The following is a 16,875-nucleotide window of genomic DNA, read 5'->3' on the forward strand; positions in this document are numbered from 1 at the left end:
GTCAGGCTCACTGTTATCTTCAATCGATCTACCCACACAAGCGGTGCCAAACACCCTCCCTAGTGAAAATGTATGGTGTCCAATGGGCTTTGGGGGCCTGAATGCCCCTCTCACGCAGAGCACCATGGGAGTGGCTGTGTGTGCTGCACTCACATGTTGGAAATACTTAACAATGTGACTTCCTAACTTTGGCATGGCCTGTTTTATAAATAGAATGAATATAACTCTTATTTATCTGATATTCTCTCTGCAACTCATACCCATAATGGGAATATTGCTCAATATTTATAATATACTTCTACTACATAAAACAAGAAATGTTACATCCTTTTAATTTTTTTTATTATATTGGTTTTTGTATATCAACTTTCAATTTTTATTGTATGGCTCATATGTTATAATATTTGTTATAATATAATAAACCGATCATATACAGATGTACATATGATATATTTAGCCCAAAGTAAAGAGTTATACACTAGAGTTGACCAGTGGTAGACATGTTAATAAAATCAATTAATAAAACCATAGCTTTCTATACAAAGTCTCTGTTTCTTATATTTTTTACACACTTTTACTCACAGGCAGTTTCAGTGTTAATGATTTTAGATCTGACTGATAAAAAAAACTTGCTTTAAAAAGAAACATGAATTGGGTTGACCAAATATTATTTTAAATGTAGGCTTAAGGTGAAGGTGGAAAATAATTGGCATACAAACTCGGTATGTCAAATTACAATCTGCTGAACTGAACTCTCTCCTCACAACACAGCCTTGTTCCGAATCCGCTCTACACCTTGCAATCATTCTTTAATGTTTTCGCTCACGTACGCTAGTTGTGTTGTGGTGCTAGTCACCTTGCCCTTGAACTATACACAGTAGCTGTCCGAAGAACTGGCTCAGAGACAAAATGATCAACCACTTTCAACTGGCTTTTTTCTGTTAAATTGCACAGAGCAGGGAGTAAAAAAAAACGATGGGGTATTGAAAAGTCCATACAGGGATTTACATTAAAGGAGAGCCTCAACAGACCATAGCATACTCATCAGTGAAATTTAAAGAAAAAATATTTACATCGGAGAAGGAAGAAAGGTCCAGGCATCAATGACACATTCATATGAAGTTCCCAATATGTTTTGTTTTTTTAACCGTTTCCTAGAATTGATTGCGTTAATGTAACCAATGATATGTCAAGAATACTAGTAGTTATGTCCTAAGATGTCGTAGTAGGACACTCAAACCCATTGTACTGTTTGATGTTAATGGTGTAACAGGACCCAGGTGCAGAGAAAGACAGAGGCAAAAGGCTTTAAAGGTTCTGTGTGTGGATATTGGAGCAGTGTGTAAAGGCATCTCGCGGAAACGACTAGGCAGAAATACAACATCAGTTGTTTTAATCAGTGTATAAACCCATGTAAATAAGAATCATTGTGTTTTTGTAACTTAGTTTTTAGAGGAGCGAGTCCTCCTAAACGGAGGCCGCCATTTTGAACCACCATGGTTCTACAGCAGCCCAGAAGGGTCAAACGGCAGAGAATGCGTTTTGGGCAATAAGTGAAGAAATGAGTGGGGTAGGTGTTATTCCCTAGCCTAGCATCGCCAGAGGATCCCAAACTGAAATATGTCTGCTTATTCCAACCACGAATGGGTGAAGACCAAACTCCCTCTGGACACCTCTGCACACACACACACACACACACACACACACACACACACACACACACACACACACACACACACACACACACACACACACACACACACACACACACACACACACACACACACACACACACACACACACTGTGGTGTTGTAGCCTCCTAAAAGGTTAATAGCTCTTGGACATGGACCTCACTATGCACCAATGCCAAGACGGTAAAATTGTGTAGCGAATAGCAATTTGTGGTCATGCAGGCCTACAGTGCCCATGGTGTGCTGAGAAAGGTAAAGAGAGTGATTGGTTGAAGTGATTTCTTTCAACCATGGTGCGATGCAAATTGATGTCATTTTCTGGGTGAAACGAAAATTTTGTGTACAGTCCCATTGCTCCATAATTATCTTATTGCCTTGGGAAAAAAACGCACTGAAAAATTGTGTTCAATGCTAAATTACCTTTATTTATAAGACCTATAGTTATACATTTAAAGACTGAATACAATTCAGGATTTCTATAATCTATAAATTAGCACTTGGCTAGCCGATGTTGTCGTAAACGATTACATCATTTTGGTAGTACCGATAGTTATGATATTATAACGTCTAGTTCTATGATTGTAGGCGTTCTTTCAACATTTGGAGGGTACAGCAGGTGGGAAACTAGACGGCTACGCCTACAATCATAGAACTAGAGTTATAATATCATAACTATCGTTCTATTTCATGTAGGCTACGCCGTCTAGGCTTCGCCTTATGGGCTAAGGTGAAGCTGCGAGCGGAGCCCGATCAATGTACTCCTGCTGGACCCCATTCAAGAAACTTAAGTCACCAGGGCACATAAGACTAAAAAAAGCTGAGGATGTGCAAAACACAACAGCTCAATAAAAAACGAATTCCTCCTAGATCAAGCAAGGCGATGATCAAGAGAAAAAAGTGAGTCTGCAAAGACTCCGGCCCCAAAGACTCCGAGTAATACGGTTTCCATTAGGTCTGCTACCACCGGGGGCGGAGCTACGGAGTTCGACTCCCCAATAAGGAGCTTCTCTCGTCCGTTTTTTTATTTAAAAAACGGCGGGAGTGCCATACTGGCAGACAAAACCAACTCGTCAATCGGCGAGGCAATAGGAACCCCTCTACTCCGCTTTTCATTTGAAAAAACGGCGGGAGAGAAATGCTGGCAGTCAAGTCCAACTCTCCAGGCGGCCCCCTGGAGCGCTGGAACCGGCCTGGACCCCGCTTCCTCCCGGCCTGCTGGTGGGAGGAGCCCGTGAGAATCGCCCCGAACCGGGAACGATTCTCACAGACGGACTGCTGGTGAGCGAGCACCTCCGAGAACCGGGGCCCAAAATGGGCCCTGGACGAGGCTGGCCGCTCTCGTTCCGGAAAAGCGGTGTGAGAGAGCCATATGGCTCTCTGGATCAAAGTGGCCCACGCCATATGCAGGCCGGCCGAAACGGCTACCGGCTGGCACAGCTGGAGGATGGCGCTGGAGAAGCGGGAAACCGTCAGCCATCTCGCGGCCTCCTCCGGGCCGTAAGCCTCCCTGTCAGCCGACAAGGAGACCAGGGCAGAGGAGAGCAGGGCGATGTTGTTGACCGCCGCCGCAGACTGCGAGGCACAGACGAACACCCTGTCCGTCAGGCCGGCAATCTGCTTCTGGAGGCGGTCGGGGGACAGCGGCTTCTCGTTAGGACGCCATCCGGCGCCCGGACAGAGAAGCGCCACCAGGGAAGGCTCCAGGCGAGGGATCCCCCTCGCCTGAGTATCAGCCCACCCTTCCACGCTGGTGGTGCAGTGAAGGCCCTCCCGAGTAGAGGGGTCGAAAACACTCGCCCTGCATGTCATCCGACATGGGGGAGAGTGGCGGGGCTGGCATAGGGAAGCCCTTGATGGCCGCCGCCTCACCCATGATCTCGCCGAAGAGATCGGCCATCCGGCGCGGTCTCTCACTCCGGACAATAGTGGCTTCGGTGGAAGCCCTGGAGCGGGAGAACTCGGACGCAGAGCTGGGAAAGACGTCGTCCAAGGAGGCAACGTCTTCAAGGAGCGCTCTCCAGAGGAGAGGAGCGCTCTCCAGAGGCCCTGAAAAGGGCCGTTGATCCGTGGCCTCGCCCACGCCGCTGCCACGTGTCATCTTTTCGTTGGAAGTCATATCTCTTCGTTGATCAGTACAAATTGCTGAAAGAAAAGGGAGGATGGGCGGCGGTTTGCGCCGCCTTATATACACGGTGCCGAGGGGATGTGGGCGGTGCCCACGTTGATTGGTGCATAGATGAAATTTTTCAGTGCGCGCGAGCACGTGCTCGGGACAAGCCCATAAGGCAGAGCCTAGACGGCGTAGCCTACATGAAATAGAACTGCACCTTACAATGCAGGCCGACGTAGTCCGTGTTGAGGGGTGAGGGGGATTAGTTGCAATCTCAAAAGCTATCTACATATTGGACTTTTAAGGGTTTTTACACAACTGAAAACAATTAATATAATTCACACTAGAACTATCCAAAAAACAGAACCTCGTAAATAATTTAAAAAGATTAAAAATGTAACAGAAAAGTAGGCTACTCTTGACCAGAACACTGAACCTGGAATCAAGAAACACGGCAGTGTGTCAGTTTGCAAAAGGGAAAATTCAGCCACTGGTGAGAAGCAGAGGGTGTATTTACATTGCACGGATGTGCTGACAGTACGGGAATAATTGCTAAGTGATTTTTTAGTTCTCATTTGAAATGGGCACAGACACGCGCTCCATACTACGGGGCGTGGAAATGGGCTGATTGACGTGGGGAGGAAGCGAGAACGCGCTTCCCTGGAACAGCGCGTGCACGCGTGGCTCTAACCCAATTATTTGATTGGCCTGCTCCTGGTGTTGACCGGTTTTCTCCAGTTGTACTCAGCACATTTAAAATTTTGATTGGGTTCATGAATCTGCAGTTACATCTGATTCTGCGCCATTGGAGGTGAGCTGAATAATCATAGTGTCAAGTATTAATTCATCATTATCGATAATAATCGGAAGCATTAAGTGCATGTTTGAGTGAACCAGAATCAACAAAGAATGTGAGTGAGGTTATTCATCGTATAGTTATATGCTATTTTATCCCCTTTGGCATGTGTCATAACCCAATCGCCTTTCACACGCACCCAAACACACGCACACAGACACACACATGATCAGATGATGCCAAAGATAAACCCGGGGCTCTGCACTGGTCTCTACGGCAACAAGCTACTGACTGAGTTGTCCTCTCTTTTATCTCACATCACTCGCCCATGTTGCTGTCCCTGGTTCATCCCCACTAATGACCAAGAGAGAGAGAGAGAGAGAGAGAGAGAAAGATAGAGAGAGAGAGATAGAGAGAGAGAGAGAGAGAGAGAGAGAGAGAGAGAGAGAGAGAGAGAGAGAGAGAGAGAGAGAGAGAGAGAGAGAGAGAGAGAGAGAGAGAGAGAGAGAGAGAGAGTCGGGGCAGAACTGTTACCATGAGCTGTGATCACAAGACTTCTAAGTAAAAAGAGGATGGAGAGAAGATCAGCTGCACGTGATAAAGGCATGACTTAACCCCCCCCCTCCCACACACTCACACACACACACACACACACACACACACACACACACACACACACACACACACACACACACACACACACACACACACACACACACACACACACACACACACACACACACACACACACACACACACACACACACACACACACACACACACACACAAACACACACACACACACAACAAAATATACACACACACAGTTCCCTGTTATCAGTAAGTAATTCGTAGTAGGCCTATGGGAAAAAAAAATTGTTCGCATAACATGTGACATCCTGAGTATGAATATATTTTAGATTTGGACAAGGTCACATTCAACCATATTGGAAATATAACCTAAAATACATCTTCATGTGGAATGCTCACTGAATTAATTATCCAATGTTATTTTGCATTAAAAGAGTAAATGAAAAGGTTTCAAATCACAGATGTTTCAATCGCCAAACCACAGTGTGCTAAAAGAGAGTGAGCCAGTGAACACTGTCACAATAAAACTGTGTAAATAACAGTGCTTGGGCTTCGATGAAATGCCACCGTCCGGTCGATAAGAGCGAGCGGGGGTACTGAGAGGGGAGCCACTAGCAGGCCTACTTTATGCCTTACTGACTAAAACAAGTACTGAGAGAGAATCGATGGCCAGGGCCCAAAGAGAGGCTGCCAGCGTGAGAATACACATGTTTCTTTCTGTCTGACTTTATCGATGACAGTGGGGAAGCAACAGAGCACGTGCACAAGAGCGTGCGTGTTTGTGTGTGTGTGTGTGTGTGTGTGTGTGTGCGTGTGTGCGTGTGTGTGTGTGTGTGTGTGTGTGTGTGTCTGTGTGAGTGTCTGTGTGTGCGTGTGTGTGTGTGTTTATGGTAGCATCGGCCTCACTATACTTTTAGGGTAAGCTGTATAGAGTGTGAAATATCAAATTACATTCCTTAATTTATTAAATGTGCATCTTACCAACAGCACAATGTAATAAAATATGCTTGTATCTATATAACTGAAGCCAGCAAAGGAAATAAAGTAAAGTGTCTCAGTTAATGCCGGCAAATTGCACAGTTCATCTGGATATGAAGAATAGTGAAGTAGCTTGGTTCAAAGCCTCTGGTTTGGATTGACAGTGCTGGGCTCAGAGTGACTCACTCACTACCGGTGGTGCGTGCTGTTAAGAGTAGAATGACCACAGAAGTGAAGCATTTCCTGTTGCGCTCCGTGAAGCCCCTCAGCGCCAAGAGCGTGTTGCTGAACGTACCGCTCTGTTCAGACAGAACTCTGCGCAGCGGCAGGGAGCCGTTGACAAGGAGAGAGAGGAGTTCCTCTCTGTGACAGCCACCAGAAGAACCTTCTAATCTACCTTCCCCGAGCAGCATGCTGCAGCACGACGGCCCCGGACTGAAGGAGACTGAAGGAGACTGGGGGAGCTTATTCGCACTCGATGTGTGTCTGTGTACAGGGCCCTCCAGACAGGGACACCTGGCTTAAAGCCTGTCTCACAGTACTGGTAGAAGCAGGAAGTTATGTTGTGCTCAAGTCAGTTAGATAATAAGAAGCATAAAGCAGCTAACTGTGTTTCTTCTGTTGTCCTGGCTGTTCTAGGGGTAACTGTGGGGTAACTGTGGTTATGGTACAATCATAGGTTACTGTGGTATAGGTGAGTACATGTGTATTTATTCAGGCAATCATTATGGCTTTAAGCAATCATAAAGACGAGAAGGAGCATTTGATTGGAAGATGAAGTGTGACTTCTGATCCTCACTACCAAGTGTGCATATTAGATTAATATCATAATTGATATTTGAATAATGCACACACAGGTTTAAAACACATTTAAAACTGAGAGATGACTACAATAATTAATACAATTTGGGGCAGATATAAATGAGCTGAATTCTGTGTTCGACAGTATTTTGGCAAGAATTCCCTCCTGACTGGCAAAGCGAAGTAGCCATTTTCAAATCCTCTCTGTCTTCACAGAACCCTGGCAAAGACCCAGTGGCCTTGTGTGTTATGCGCTACATATTTATAAAGGATTCTGCTGGAGCTTTTGTACCTCAAAATATCTTAGGGAAATGAAGTCCCATTTCAATCATTTAAAATGGTAGCGAATTACGTCAAAATTAATAGATAGTAGGCCGGTTTCCTTTTCTTCTGAGTCCATTGGTATTTCACACATACCTGAGTGGTCAGAAATGCCCAACCTCAAATCACTTATCTAAGTGATATAAATCTCTATAACAGGTTTAATTATCTTGTTCAAACTGGATGTTTTTGTAAGCCTTCATTAAAGGTTGGGTATGGAATTCTCTTTTTTGGCCATTTTTGCAAAATAACTTAAATCCTTATCCAAACGGTCGTACTGCACTCCCCCAGATTTTAGGTTGGGTATGGGATTTGCGAATCCCATACCTGGGATTTGCGAAACGCCAGCAGATTTTGAAAATACACAACTCAAATGGTCCTACGTGAACACAGATGCGCGAGAGCGAGCCATTAGCTAGTTAGCTAGTTGGCTAAAACTTGCGTTTGATGTAAAACGAGCACTAGCTGTTCTGCTCGCCTTTGAAAAAACTGAGGCTCAAGCGCGCTGATTTGGAATGTCTTTATTTAGGACGTCATAAAGCATCTAAGCTCCTCCCCTTACTCTGCCTGGCCCGCCCAGAGTCGTTGGCCCACCAATGAGAAACGACCGTGCGAGAGTCACATGTGTGTGTGTGAATACACACACACTGTAACGCAAGTGTTTCTTGTCGGTTCTTTGACGTCTCTTGTATTTCCACAACGAGACTGTCGTGGGGGTTATCTGAGCCATGGTTGAGAAGGAATTGGGGGAAAGGAACTTTGGCTTTGACTCGCTGAAGTACATGAACTGCGACATGCCGCCGGTTGCCGCGAGGCACCATCGCCCGGCAGCGGGCAGCGGGCAGCAGGCAGCGTGCGGTTCAGTCTACTACAGGTTGATGTGAAAGTGGAAGAACCAAAGATGTCGCAGAACCCGACAAAGTCGTTTGTGATTCATAATATCGTCTGGAGGCGCACACAGCCTTTGGCCGTGATAATATGTATTATATGATATAGATATCTATGGATTATATGATATTATTTAGATATAGAGCTCCAGGACTGAAACGCAAGTGTTGTACACTTCCTTGTTATTTGGATAACCGTTCTGCCCGCCCAGAGACGTTGGCCCGCCAATGAGAAACGACCGTGCGAGAGTCACATGTGTGTGTGTGAATACACACACTGTAACGCAAGTGTTTCTTGTCGGTTCTTTGACGTCTCTTGTATTTCCACAACGAGACTGTCGTGGGGGTTATCTCAGCCAAGGTTGAGAATGAATTGGGGGGAAGGAACTTTGGCTTTGACTCCCTCAAGAACATGAACCACGACATGGAGGAGAAAGGGATTGTTGGCGGCGAATGTCTCCCGCTTGAGCCCCGATGAGGGACCACCGCCGGAGGCGGAGGTGCCTAAGCGCTGCCCGGCAACAATCCCTTTAGCCTCCTTGTCGTGGTTCAGTCTACTTCACATTAATGTGGACGTTGAAGAACCAGGAACGTCGGAGAACCCAACGCGGTCATTTGAGATTCTTAATATCTTTTGGCCGTGATAATATATATTATATGATATAGATATCTATGTAGGCCATATGATAATATTTAGATATAGAGCTCCAGGACTCCTGTGAGTTCTAGAATATTTACAGAACACAGCTAAAGGCTGTGTGCGCCTCGCCATTGTGATACATCCACTGTAAACAGAGCGCATGGTACCGTGGCTGCAAGCTGCTCAGGGCCACACCCCCACCCTCCTCCTTGACCCGCCTCGCTCCTCCTCATTTGCATTATAGCTACAGACACCAAAACAGCGCATTTGGGGGAAGCTCAATGTGCGACTGGCTCGGAGTGGCTGTAACTCTGCACCACGGCTGAATTTCGGGAACGTCTTTGAATACTGTGTTAGTTGCCCACTAATACCTATATTAAACAATACATAAAATAGCATGTCATAGGACCTTTAAGAATGGTCTGGCCTTGCCCAGCCCTTTGTTAAGCATTTGCTAAAATGTGGGTGGATTTGGTAAAAAAAATTATGTAGGAATTATGTAGGCCTATGTGAAGATGAATTAAATGAAGAAGTGTATGTAGGAATGTGTAAATGCTATGCGTCAGTGGAGGGATGGATATAGGAAGAGAGGGGAGGAATGATTGGGGATATATGCCATGCATCAGGGTTCTTTCTTTTCTTTTTTTTTGCTTCTGTTGAGATCAACACGGCCGCCGAACGTACTGCAGGCCACCGGACTGGTTTCACCAGTCTATAATGCTGTTCCTATTCTGCGTTGTATTTTTGGTATCCCTTGACAGGAGGTTTGTCCGGGATTTCATGGAGGAATTTTCCCAGCAGAATTTTGAACATGTTTAGCTGTGTTGCTGAGGTCACGGAGTGGGGGAGAATGTTCCATAGTTTCCCAGCATGGACATCAAAGGAGGGTTGAGGGCGTTTGTGTGTGCACTTGTGTACATGAAGTAGGCCTATGTGTGAGCTTGTGTGTGTGTGTGTGTGTGTGTGTGTGTGTGTGTGTGTGTGTGTGTGTGTGTGTGTGTGTGTGTGTGTGTGTGTGTGTGTGTGTGTGTGTGTGTGTGTGTGTGTGTTTGTGTGTGTGTGTGTGTGTGTGTGTGTGTGTGTGTGTGTGTGTGTGTGTGTGTGTGTGTGTGTGTGTGTGTGTGTGTGTGTGTGTGTGTGTGTGTGTGTGTGTGTGTGTGTGTGTGTGTGTGTGTGAGAGTGAGTGCGTGTGTGATGGGTGGGTGGGTGCACCGTGCATGTATGGGTGAGAGTACGTGGGGTGGGACCAAGCGATCGCTCATGTGGTGGCGGCAGTTGTCATGGCAACAGAGCATGTCGTCCAGTGCCACAAGATCTCCGCTTTCCCAGACTTTCTTCTCTCCCCCGACACATCCTGCACTATCCAGGTCTCTCCTTCATTTCTCCTGTCTCTATATCGTTCTCTCGCTGTCTCACTTCCCTCCTTGCAGACTTCAACACAATTGCAATGGAGCATTTACCACAACTAGTGGTGAAAAATAAATTGTAGGCCTACGTGTTTCCCCACATATATTCAGCAATGGCGCCCCCCAGCGGCCAGTTTAGGATTTTCAGCGTGCTGTGGTTTCATGGTGTGGCGCAATCCAGTGGGATTATTTCGATACCGACACAAAACCGTTGCCTACCAAATTGAAGATACAATCAAAATATTTTAATTCAGTGTATTGACTTTAGATCAATTGTAAATCTGAATTTACGCCGTAGTAGCCTCATTCCAAACATAGCAGGCAGATAGACCGGCGTCAATTGTAACATTCTGTCTAAAGCTAACCTTACATACATTTTACTACAGGTAGGCTACTTGGAACGAGCTGTTGGGTCCTTTTTACCCAGGAGCGTTTCCCCTTCGTTTGGGAAAGTGTCGGCGCTCTACGACAGAAACAAGCAGGGAGCAGTCACAGACTATTATTAAACAAACTAGAAAAAGCATTTCCTGCAGAAAATGCGGTGAGTGCTGTAGTACAAAGTGAGGTTGAAAATATGTTTTAATAAAGCAAGCCACATAGATTAAGACATAAAGAAACGTTAAATGGCTTAAATCAAGTGAAGGGATAAGAACAAAAGTTCAAAAGTCTAAATGGAGTAAACAATGTAAACATGCACACCATTTTAGAAAAAGTAAATGGTTGGAAAAAAATAAAGTTACCGCTGAATGAAAACCGCAAAGCATTGCTAAAAATGTAGAAATGTAAAATGATTTGAACTGAAGATTCTGAAACGTAAAATGTATTGCCCTGCACTGTGTGTGTGTGTGTGTGTGTGTGTGTGTGTGTGTGTGTGTGTGTGTGTGTGTGTGTGTGTGTGTGTGTGTGTGTGTGTGTGTGTGCGTGTGTGGGTGTGTGCGTGTGTGCGTGTGTGCGTGTGTGCGTGTGTGTGTGTGTGTGTGTTTAAGAGAATAGCGAGCCGGTGCATGATTAAAATTAGCTCAATATAGTGGGAAAAAACCGCCCAATCTGGCAACACTGCCTGAACGTCCTCCAAAGGTAGCCCAATCTGGCGGAAAACCCGCCCAATCTGGCAAGACTGCTGAAGGTCATCACGCTCCAGCGTCAAGTAAATCAATGAGACCAACTGAAAACGAAGGCGGTATGAAACTAAAACTGTGATTCTGAATACATTTTAAATGATATCGAAATTTCGTTTGGATTGACCGAGTTACGATGTCTTAAGTAATTTAAGTGTCAAAATGGGCCGACGGCTTCAATGGGACCAACTGCAGAATATGACGGTTTGAAACTAAAACTGTGATTCTGAAGCAAGATTAAATGATATTGAAATTCCGTTTAGATATTTTTTAAGATACAAGTGTATAGATTTGTTAAATGGTTTGAACGAAGATAAGCGGTTGAAAATTGATTAAGTTACGTCTTAAACAGTTGAAATAGGCCTACCAGTGTTAAATAAAGATAATATTTTAATTTCTTAAAAAGTATACAATATCAAAAATATCTGAAAAGAAGCGGGCGATTCCGAGCTATTCTGAATATTTTAATATTCAGTATATGAATTAATTCTGTAGGTGAAAAATTGAGGAAGGAAATAGGTCCCAACGTTTGAAGAAAGAAAGAAAGAAAGAAAGAAAGAAAGAAAGAAAGAAAGAAAGAAAGAAAGAAAGAAAGAAAGAAAGAAAGAAAGAAAGAAAGAAAGAAAGAAAGAAAGAAAGAAAGAAAGAAAGAAAGAAAGAAAGAAAGAAAGAAAGAAAGAAAGAAAGAAAGAAAGAAAGAAAGAAAGAATTAAACTTATGAAGAACAATAGTTGAGGCTGCATGCAGCACTCACCTAATTAAAACTGAACTGGATGATTGATGGGACAAGCTTTCTGTCATATTTCTGTGGATCCGTTTTATGATAAAAAAGCCCTTTCGTGCTCACGGCCCTGGGCACATTCCCAGATGGCCCCTGTGGTAGATCTGTGCTTTGGCATCCCAACAATTACCTAGAGGGCTTTGTGGGCCTGCTGGGAGTATGCTCATAAAGAACTTGGACATTTATTTTAATGTTTATACATTTTCGGATTACAATGTTGTGTTGCCTTATTTAATAGCCTAATAGTAAAAGAAAACCTAAAACTATTTACCGGTAGCTTCTAGGAGCAGTGTTAGCACTTCCTAAATTAGGCATTAGGGCTGCACCAGTGAGCCGCATTGTGCCTCGTCTGTAGACACCTCTGACAGCTCATTATTGGGGAACGGGATGCAACCGCGCCTCACGTTTTATCGGATTTCTGTTCTCGGACAGTCTTTCAAATCATGGATTACCTGTCTCATTCATTATTGCGTTATGACGTTTAAAAGAAATGTATATGTGTGAGGTTGCATACTCACAGGCACACCCCATTTGATATTTTGCCCTCTTAGTCAATTATGAATACATAGGCCTACTAGCTACTAAACACAGCCACTAAATATGTGATTTATGGTAGAATTAGAGTCAGGTTGCCCTTGAGAGGAGCTGTGGGGAAAGCAGGACAAACACAGTTGCTTAATGCCCTCCTGCCCTCATCTGTTCCGATTAGAGAGGCAACAGAGACAAGGGGTGGATGTGGGGAACAGCCTAGCAGGAATTATAGAATATGGAAACAGAGCCAGCGGCGGATCTGATGAACATTGATGATCCATTTGCATGCAATGTTGAGATGTTTCATCAGTGAGGGAGGGGATGAGGGCAGGACTGGCTGATGGATGCATATGTAGAATGTTACATAGTCACAATCTAAATAATGCTGTACAGGTCGGCAATTACCATAAACAACAATAATTATGTGTTTGCTAGGGCACTGCAGGCCCGTTGCAAGAGAGAGGCTTTTGGTCGTTGCCACATTCAATGTTAGAATATATTGACACATATTTAGGTTTAGTATGGTATTTTTGATCATGATCCTATATGTTGATGAGAGGGAGAAATGGGCTTTAACCTGATGAAATCTAACGTCAAGTTTTACACTTGTGCAACGTCATGTTTATAACGGCAGAGCCATGGAGAGGGAAGAGAGAGGGCAGAGAGCGAGAGAGAGAGAGAGAGAGGGGGGGAGAGAGAGAGAGAGAGAGAGAGAGAGAGAGAGAGAGAGAGAGAGAGAGAGAGAGAGAGAGAGAGAGAGAGAGAAGAGAGAGAGAGAGAGAGAGAAGATCAGAAGATTCTTTCAGAGAGCAGGGGGCGGGAGACGGGGAGAGAGAGTGTGGGGAGAAGAGGATGAGTGGAAATGTCAAAGAAGATGTGTGATTAAGAATAAGACTTTTATAACTTCCTTAGAGGCTGCCACTGACTACTGCTGGACTGAACCCAGAGGAGTTCCACCCCCTTACAGGTTTTCATGACTCTTAACCTCAGACCACCAATGAAATATTAAACACAAAAAAAAAAAAAAAAAAACCTTGGGCAAGATGCGGCCATTCCAACAGCTGTGGCTCGCCCCATCAGCGGACAAGTGCCAGTCAGGGGCGCAGTGAGAGGCATCAGGAATGTCACTCTCTATCGGAACACCGCAGGAGTTCTGGTGCCGCGTCTATTCACGTCTCTGCCAGCCCTCTCCTGGGGGACGGGAGGGACGGGGACTGGCACCAAACATCTGGCGCACCACAGCGCAGATGGCCGCAGACGCAAGCCTTCTCCGCCGTCTCCTTTCATGTATTTATCCGTCTTCTTCCTGTTTTTCCTCCTCCTCTTTGATTGAGTGCCAGGGTGACTCGGAAGGTTCACGTGCATGCAGGTGTCTAACGTTTTGGTGTATGCAAGATCCCTCTGAAATGGATGCATGTGCGCACCTCTGCGCTTTGACAAAATCCAACTACTCACCCACATGTGCACAGAAAGGTGTGCGCACACACTGCCTAGTTAACTGAACGACTGATTTATTGAATGCTGAAGATATGTTTTGTGTGTTACTGTCGCCCTATGAAAGTTTGTAAAAATAATGAAGTGCTTCACTGCCCAAACACATCCTCCAGCAAGCAAAAATCTCAATCAAAAGTTGTTAGTACAGAAAACCTAATCCTCAGATCCAAAGATTACGGTCCCAGTTCTGCCATAAGCACAATGGCCTTGAGGACAGATGATATTAGCATTTGTGTTATCCGTCCACAATGAATTAGATAAATGTGTGACGTGTAATAAACGATTCCATCCATGTTGCACAGGGTTAGAGGCAGAGACAGAGTAATTGCATGATTGCTTACAGATGTTAAGCTCACAGCTGACACACTGTCATTCACAAAGACAGCATGGATCATTTCTGTAGAAACAGGAAAATACTTGGATTAAATTGTGACATTTAATAATCAATGACATTAGGAATCATGTTTGGCATGATGTCTCAATGTGCAGTATTTATATTTCAGTACATTTCTATGATATTTTCAAATATGTGGTATAATAGCTAGCTCATATTTATAGGTTATTAATGTTCGATGAAGCGTAAAACAGGAGTTACTGGCTGGGTTGATGAAGCCTTCAGACTGGTTGGTTGAGGCTTTCTGCTGGTGCACAGGTGCAATGCAAAATTACTCTTCTACTTGAGTAAGTTGTAGCCTACAGGGAACTTAACTCTGCTGCTGCTGATTCAAAGCTGGCTACAATACATTCTCAATAGAAATGAGTTCACACACACACACGGACACACACACACACACACAAACAGACACACACACACACATATAGACACCGTTATATCCCTTCCACAGTTGACTGGTTACCGGAAGGTTGCTAGTTGAATCCTCGGCTCCTCCCAGCTGAGTGCCGAGGTGTCCCTGAGCAAGACACCTAACCCTAACTGCTCACAAGGAGCTGGTTGTTGCTATGCATGGTTGACAAGGCCGTCGGTGTGAATATGTATGAATAAGGGATGTTTGGCAATAATTGTAATGTGCATTGAGTGGCCACAGGTTAGTGGCCACTCAAGTGCTCTATAAATGCAATCCATTTGCTATCTCTCTGACTGTGCACATTCAGGACCCAATCAGCAGTGAGCAGTGGATGACAGTATATTCAAGGATTAACGTGTCAACAGAGAGGAAGAGAGGGCTTACACATGTAGAGGAGGCGTGGAGAGGGACAAACGGACACTCACACTCGTTATATGGTCCACGGTCCCCGCACATGTAGCCTTTGATATCATTATGAATGCCCATTCAGTATTTACCCGTAGGTGTTCCACTTTGTCGAGGGCCCTAGATGTTGGAGATTTCCCCTGCTCTCTTTAGAAGCGTTAGGAGAAGGTTCTCTGGGGCGCGCCAGGCAGAGACCGGTGGTGTGTTGTCTGAGTGGAGGGAGGCCTTCCTCCTTAATTACATCCAGTGCTGCTTTGGCAGGCCAAAGCCACACTGCTACAGCCAAAGCTTCATCAGCATAGTCAAGGTCAGCCAGGCGGGGTGGGATTTCTAGCTGCTGTCATCCTGATGGGTGTGTGTGTGTGTGTGTGTGTGTGTGTGTGTGTGTGTGTGTGTGTGTGTGTGTGTGTGTGTGTGTGTGTGTGTGTGTGTGTGTGTGTGTGTGTGTGTGTGTGTGTGTGTGTGTGTGTGTGTGAGGGGGTCAGAAGACTGCTAATCACAAATAGCTGTTTGATGACCTTGTAGCATCCACACAGGTGAATTCAAATGCCTCTCTTCTTTGTTCTTCTATTTGTGGATAACAGTAATTAAAAACCATTTAGGGAACGCTAAAATAGATCGCCTCATCTGTTCTCACGCCCCCCAATGTCTTGATGAGCTGTCAGGACAAGGTGACAGGGAAGTGGGAATATCTGACAAACAAATGCAATGTTTAAGGATCATTCTCATAAACATCTTGCACATTAAATAAATATGTAATGCACACATACATTCTGCATTTAACACGCACACACACACGCACACATACACACACACATGCGCCCACACACACGTGTGTGTGTGTGTGTGTGTGTGTGTGTGTGTGTGTGTGTGGTGTGTGTGTGTGTGTGTGTGTGTGTGTGTGTGTGTGTGAACAAGGTTGTAATGGGTGGTCCCATTGGGATGATATATGTTGTCTCTGCATCGCAAATAGAGAATGATAGCCCTCCTAAACCTCTTCCTCACCCTCTCCTTTCCTCTTCCTCCACTCTGCTTTGCAACAGAGTGGACAGGGAAGTCATCCAGAAGTGATACTGGTAATAGCTCTCCCTGGAGCACTCCTCCGCCATCACTACACACTAATCAGACAAAGGTCTGCTGGATGTAGGCCATCACCTCAACACAAGTCTGCTATGTGGATGGCCTCCATTCAAAAGCTATGTTTCACTGCGCCGTCCAATGACGGATTAAAGGGACGTTTAGGCAGCTGTTTGGTTGGTGGCGTAGCGCTGGGCTTCCAGAGCGGCCCTAATAATTGGCAGCCACCACAGACCCCCACAAGAGCCTTCAGCTATTGTTTTGTTCCTATTTGTGTTAGCTTGTATGCTGTTCGTTGAGTGTCCCTAAACATGAACACTCAAATATATTAACAAGGGAACGAGATTGACATGCAGCGCTTGTTCTGCTTCGTAAACTGCGTTGGCTTCGGAAAAACAGTGCCATCTAGTTTTCAAATAGTGACCATACCAATTTGTTGCA

At 45.0% G+C, this 16,875-nt stretch overlaps 1 protein-coding gene across 1 annotated transcript in view; it reads left to right on the top strand.

Annotated features, from left to right (window-relative positions):
- Positions 1-610, top strand: part of rab38a (RAB38a, member RAS oncogene family) — a 5,154-nt gene extending 4,544 nt beyond the window's left edge. Inside the window, exon 4 of the mRNA XM_056611436.1 lies at positions 1-610. This exon is cut by the window's left edge and continues 309 nt beyond it. The gene's annotated coding sequence lies outside the window, so the exon portion shown is untranslated.
- Positions 611-16,875: the final 16,265 nt, after the last annotated feature.

The sequence above is a fragment of the Gadus chalcogrammus genome, chromosome 16 (genome assembly GCF_026213295.1).
Source record: "Gadus chalcogrammus isolate NIFS_2021 chromosome 16, NIFS_Gcha_1.0, whole genome shotgun sequence".
NCBI lineage: Eukaryota > Metazoa > Chordata > Actinopteri > Gadiformes > Gadidae > Gadus > Gadus chalcogrammus.